The sequence below is a fragment of the Rhinolophus sinicus genome, chromosome 3 (genome assembly GCF_057876585.1).
Source record: "Rhinolophus sinicus isolate RSI-liver-muscle chromosome 3, RSI-T2T, whole genome shotgun sequence".
NCBI classification, from domain to species: Eukaryota; Metazoa; Chordata; class Mammalia; order Chiroptera; family Rhinolophidae; genus Rhinolophus; species Rhinolophus sinicus.
The window spans coordinates 51466062-51473030 of NC_142503.1; the positions used below are offsets into that span (position 1 = coordinate 51466062).

Below are 6969 nucleotides of genomic sequence, written 5' to 3' on the forward strand. Positions count from 1 at the left end.
CCTGCTAAAGGGCCTTGACTAGTCACCTAAATACAGGAGGGGAACAGGCCTCAGAAGAGCCTCGAGAGCTTTGGTACATGGAGCCTCTCCACCACTCCCAGTCTCGACTGGGGAGGTCAGTTATAGGAGGGAGATATTCTTCTTTTGTGGTTCCATTTTCAAAGGGGAGGAGTGGTTTCCTCGTATGATGTTAAGGAAGATGCCTTTTTAATTTTTTTTTTTTTTTTGAAGTAACGAAAGGGTGGAATTGAATCTTTATTTACAGGACACTGCAAGATATGAAATTCCACATAGAAATAAGAAATCCATCGAGAGGAGAAGCTTTGTACAGTATGTACAGTTTGGAACTGTTCAAGTATAGTTTCGTTCTAAAAAGTGCTACAATAACAAACCACATTTAAAAAGAATTCTTAGTAGGGAAACAATAAGACAAACTTATACCATAGCACACACGAGTTTTAGGCCTCCGCTGTACAATTTAAAAGTTAAAGGTCCCAGGAGCGCCATCCTGAACTTGGAATGTGTAGCCGTCAGAGGTAGTTTCTGGCACAACATTTTGGTCTTCCTCTTCCTCTACAGAGAAATACTTCTCAATTAAGTTTAATGAAGCTTTGCACACAGACTCATTTTCATGGTTTTGCAGAGCTTCAATTTTGTCCAAACCTCCACATTCTTCAATCATTATACTAAGTTTCTCAGTTTCGCCTAGTTTCTCTGCAGCCTGAAAGATATTTGAAATGGCATCCAGAATAACCAGAATAATTTTGGTATCTTTCGCAGTTAAGAGGTTCATCAATGGTTCTATTATGCCACAGTGAACAAGGTACACAATTTGTTCAACTGTTCCACCACTTGTATGGTTGGTCACAGCCCACACAGCTTCCATTTGTGTCTTAAAGTCTGCCTTAGAGAGAACGCCAATGAGGAATGGGACTAACCCATGGCTCACCACTTGCTGTATCTGTCCTGGTGGCCAGCTGTGATGTTTGACATTGTCCACGTGACTTCCTTCTGGATATTAGTTTTGGAGTTTGTTAGCAGGCTGGGAAAGACAGTAAGTGCTCCCGCATCTATGACAACCTGAGTCTGTTCATCGGTCCCAGTGACAGTATTTCCAATGGCTCGTAGCGCAGGAGTCACAAATGGCAATTCAGTAGCTCCTAGGAGCTTCACAAGTTGGGGCACGACTCCCGTTTTCACGACCATTTCAATTCGTTCATTTGGACCATCAGTAAGATAGGAAATGGCCCAGCAGCTCTCTGCTAACACTTCTGGATCATCGTGATGCAGGAGACGAACTAAAGTAGGAAGAATTTGCTCAACAGCATCTAACAGGGGCGTAGGGTTCTTGTAGCGACACAGGTTTGAAAGTGTCCAAGTAAGATTACGTAAGTAACCACATGCTAAAGATGACATATCAGGAACCGCAAGAAGAGCCAACAGTGGGTCAACAGCACCATACTTGATAACCAAGTCTCGGAAAACCGAACCATCACCTGCAATGTTTCCTAGAGCCCATACGGCTTGTTCACTGATGTGAGCATGGGGCGATGCCAATAGGGAAATGAATGCTGGGATAGCACCTCCATCTACTACCGCCTTGGTCTGTTTTGATGTTCCAGAAGCAATGTTGGTGAGGGCCCAAGCAGATTCAAACCGAATGGGACTACAATAAGTTCTACCCAAGAAGGACACAAATTGGGGGATCAAACCAGCCCGGATGATGTTGTCTATTGGTGGCTGTTTTTCCCTAGAAAGCAGTTTCCTGGCAGCTTGAGGAGCTTGGAGCTGGCTTTCCAAATTGTTGCTATTTATGCCTTTGACAATATCCTCAACAGACCAATTTACAGTGCCCTGGTTGCTGCGATTTTCCTGCAGTGGAGAAGTAGCATCATCAGGAAACGAGCTTACATTTCTCCTTTTCAGCATCTGGTCATCTTTCTTAGCTTTCCTCAGCTCTACATTAACTTCTATTCGGCGCCGCCTCATTTCTGTACTGTCTTTTCCCTTGTTCTTGAATCTGTTAAGCTGGTCAGCTGGTGAATTAGCATTCTTGTTGGTGGACATGGTTATGAGACAAAGGGAGAAAGCTCCACAGCTGGCTCAGGTTTCCACAGGAGACGGTGCAGGGAGCACAGGCTGCGGGTCCACTACTCGGCAACTGCCTTTTTTAATTTTAACTTTTGTCCTTGGAGCCTTCTCACCTCATCTCCGTACCATCTCCTCACTGCCTTGGCCTTCTCTTCCCACTTGTTATCTGTGTCCTTATTTAGAGGAAAGGTTCGGACAAGACCATTCACTTCATTAGGTATTTTCTGTTTAATCCATGTAAAAAATTTTAAAATAGTTGTTAAATTCGTAGTCTCAGACACCTAGTTCACAATTGTTTATAGAATTGTATGTTACTGTATCAGGGTGTTTGTCCAAAATGCGTTTCCTGGAAAAGACCCAACTATTCTCATGGCAACAGAAAAGAGCCAGCTAATGGCCCAGTGACCAGCAGCTTCTCGCTTCCATCATTCCAACTGGTTCAGGGAGCAGCAGGAGCTCACACCAGGTATTCGATACAGGTTTCAAAGGGCATTTTGTTTTAGCCATGCCCTTTTACTTCAGAACTCTCTAGTTTTGGCTTGGTCTCTCATTCATTCATTATTCAGCTATGTGCTGTGAGGGATCCAAAGAAACCAAGCTATGGCCAGTCTCTACCCTTAAGGAACTGACTAGAGATGAGTGCTGCTGTCAGGAAGTAGGTATTTACACTATGAGTTTGTGAGTAGGTCCCAACCTTAACAAGAATGACTGGAAATTCTGTCATGGTTCAGAGAAGGTAGACGGGACTGGTAAATGTTGAGTAGTTAGGAAAAGAAGACTTTTTGAAATCAGCCCTATAAGGATTGGCTCTGAAGAGAGAAGCGGCTGGGGCATTTTAGATAGAGCAGGGAGAAAGCATAAGGGATATGGTGTATATATATATATGGTAATGTGCATATCTGTGTGTTTGCACACACATGCACATACAGGCACATAATATTTATACATGTAAATGGTGCAAAATTCAAAAGGTTAAAAAGATATACAAAGTCTACCTGCCACCTTTTTCCTCAGGTACCCAGTTCTCCCTAGGGCAAAGTTTATATTAAAAAATATTTAAAACACACACACACACACACACGCATCCATGGCTAGGTGGCTGAAATGTCTTCTAAGAACTGAAATTTCAAACATGCACGTGTTCATTATTTTCTCTGTAGCGTTATGTAGCTACTCTTTACAGCCACCAAATCCTGAGAAAGAACACTACACACACCATTTGAGGGGCCATGTTCCTGCCACAAGATACAGAAAATTTGGGAGACCAAATGTAATTATATAATGTTAGCCACCCCTGCTCCCACACAAGAATCCACAAAAATCCCAGGAAGACTTTGGGCTCCTACGGGGCATAGGCTATGGGTTTGAGCCAAGGGTATCCAGATCTAAGGGACCAGGAGGCCCTAGCTGACACATGGGCTACACCTAAGTGGGACCATTTAGAGACCAGGACAGCCCGTGCAGAGGCAGGGCTACCCCACTTTCTAAGCCAGTGTGTAAAGGGGGTACAAAAGGGGACCCACAGAAGCAGCCCTCCTTGCAGGCACTGGCAGGAGCATGGCTGGTGCTGCCAGAGCTCGCAGACTGTAGGGGAAGAAAGCTGAGAACACACAGACCAACTCTAGCTCTTCCCAGATGGGCTTCCTGACCAGAGGAGAACTGCATCGAAAGGTTATGTAGGAAGAATTCTAACTTTTCTTCCCCTGCTGTGAAATTAATTAAAAACAGGACAGATATAAAATGGTTTTATAACCTCCTCCACCTCCTGGCTTCCTTCCTTCTTGGGGATGAGCCATCCCAGACTGGGGAGAGACAGCAGTCTCATGGTCTGAAAATTCTGTGGCATTTTAAATAATGGTGACCTATTGCTCCAGCTCTACTCAGGGGACCTGAGGCTGGAGGAGAAAATGTCTCCTGGAAAATGGACAGATGAAGGAGGACCCCATTGAACAGGGACTGAGGGGGGAGGGCTGACCTCTGCAGGCCCTGGGCCAGTCCCCAGCTTCTGCTTCTGCCACTCACAGGTTCAGAACTGGTCTAACCTGAGGAAATAAGGCATCCTGTTTTAAAAGACAATTTATTTCCCACAGAACAATTCAAATTGGCTTGTTATGATTACACATACTTGCTCTGTACAAACCAATACCAAGAATTTTCATTCCTGCTTTGATCTACGAATAATCCTAACAGAAAACTTATTATCGAGTCCTACCGTGTGCCAGGCACTGAATTAGGCACTTGTCTTAAGTTAACTGTAATTCTTATAACACCACTGAAGGTTAAGTAGTATTTTTCCCAATTTACAAATAAGGAAAATAATGAAGCTCAGAAAGGCTCAGTAACCTGCCCAAGATCAGACAGCTAGTAAATGGCAAAACCAGAGTCCAAATCCACATCTGCTTTCCACTCCCCACTAAGCTAAATAATAATAATTCTCATTTATTGAACATTTACTGTGTGCCAGATACTTCACATACATGGTCTGAAATCCTCACACCAAACCTCTGAGGAAGGCTGCTATGGCTCCATTTCACAGATAGAAAAGTCAGTTAAGGAAACAGCCCAAGGTCAGTGTGCTGACTTGGTGAAGTCAAGGTTTGAAGGCAGATCTTTCCGGGTTCTCTGATATCTGTATCCATTCTGAGCATGCCATGCAATGTCAGGGACCCAGGGAGGTGCTGTTGTCCCTTGGTGCTTCCAGTGGGTGCTCCAGGAGCAGAGAGAGGATCCAGTGAGTCGTCCCTAATGGGCTGAGGTTGAACTGGTCTGTGCACAGAGCAGGGGAGACACCTCTGCCAACACATATTGTTTTCAGCAACATGTAATGTTTCCTAGAGCCATGGCCAAGTTGGCTGAGGCATTTTGGACGTCTTGAGGGACACGATTCTGAGCATCTTAAATGGATTGACAGACTTCTCTGTCAGGAAGTGCTGCTTCATACCACAGAATTGCCCACATTTTTCCCAATGAAGAGTATTAGCTGGAACAAAGTGATCTTTCTGAGTCTGGCAACTTCCGAGTCCTATTTTTACACCTGATGCAAAATCATGTGAATGGGTCTCCATGATTTATACATCTCTCCTTACGTGTCAGGCAGTTCTGATCTCCTTTTAGGCAACTCCATCTTCTCTGAACCCCTGTGCTATTTTCCAAGGAATAACCTCCCTTGAAAACATCTTGGGGAATCACTACGTCCCCATTCACATCCTTCTCTCGCTCTCTTGCCCCCATATTCCCCTCACCCTGGAACTTGTAGTCCATAAACAATAGCAATACAGTCCAGGTTTGGACTGGCACCAGAACAACACATTCCCACATCTACTATGTCTTTTAAGGCTCTTAATAACCAAAGGAGGAAACGCAGTATGAACAAGGTTTTCAGAGAAGAAACTTAAGATCAAAGACATCAAAGCAGGACTAGGACCTAAGTTTCCATTGGATCCCATTGTCTCCACCTCTCTTGCTCCAGACTATTCTAAAGCAAAGTTAGGAAAATGGGACTAAAACCTTGTTCTAATTCGAAATGTTTCCCTCAAAGGGTTCCTTACATTGTTCTGAAAACTCAGCTTGAACATTGAAAATACCCCATAGAGGTGAAGCTTATATCTAGAACAATCTGATTCAGAAGAAGCATATTCCCCGAAACCAAGATTGTCACACAATTTGATCTATTTCAGTTATACCAGTGACTAGTCGTTCATTTTGTCAGCAAATACTTATTGAGTGTCTCCCAGGGGCCAGCTACTGCCTGGTACTGTGGGGAACAGGTCTAGCCCTCCGGGAGTTCAGAGTGTATCTGGGGGCGTTCAGATCATTGAACCAGAACTTAGCGTTACGTGTTATGGGAGAAGAAAGCAGGGAAACCTACTCAATTCCAAGGTTTGGGGCAGCTTCCTTGAGGAAATGATGTTTAAACTAAGATTGGAAGGGTGAGTACACGCTAGCCAGGTGGGGATGAGGTGAGGAGGACTCCAAGTGTGGCAGCTATGAGTATGAGCCGCATAGACCTCCAGGTTCAGGGAACTTAATTGCCTGAGGCCCAGCTTCCGTGCTCTGAAATCCATCATCATGTGCGGAGGCCATTTTTTCGACAGGCACTCCTGGCCAATCACTGAGCATGGCAGCCTGTTCCTGCAAGCCAGACCTCTTCTGATTGCAGCTTGGCTTGAGGATACCCCTGTCAAACTTCCTTAGGTTGCTGGTTGGTCTAGGTTGCTTCCACCCACCCTTTCTCCCCTCTTTCCTTCACTTGGGGTCAGACTTACATCTGTGCTCTTTATCCAGTCCCCCATTCTGCTGCCCGCCGTGGGAGAGGATGACATTGCCCAGGGAGAATGAGAAGGCTGAGGTGAGGTGAGCCAAGCAGCAAAGAGAAACTATGGGGAAAGGGCCCAGGGCAAAGCCATGTAAGTTCTGTTCTCTCAGCAGGAGGAGGAAAAGTCAAACATGAGGAGCTAACAATTTATTCCAGGAAAGGTCCAAGATGAGAATTCTGTCCTTCCTTTAAAAATCCCAGAACAGCTCTGGCTCATAGCACCCTGTTTCAGGACTGAGTCCCTAAGGGTTCTGGGACATGAAGGAAATAGTTTGCAAATCCATCTTTCATTCCACCTGTAAGGACTTTTCTTTTCCTGTAACATTTTTATCCTTATGGTGTCAAAAGCAGGTGACTTTCCAGAGTCTCACTTTGGCAGCGCCCATCCCAGGCCTGACTGGGGAGAAGCCTCAGACTTGGCTAGTCTTGTCGAGGTGCCAAGTGTGTCCTTATTGTAAAGATAGACACAACATGCTATCAGCATCTCGTGCCATTGAACATCTAGATCCTTCTGACCAGCAGCCCAGGCTCAGATTCTTCCCAGCTGCATAGGGAGAATGTCC

At 45.0% G+C, this 6969-nt stretch overlaps 1 pseudogene; it reads right to left on the reverse strand.

Annotated features, from left to right (window-relative positions):
* Nucleotides 1-436: 436 nt before the first annotated feature.
* LOC109445658 (importin subunit alpha-1 pseudogene) lies at nucleotides 437-2093 on the reverse strand (annotated as a pseudogene).
* Between the last annotated feature and the right edge of the window lie 4876 nt (nucleotides 2094-6969).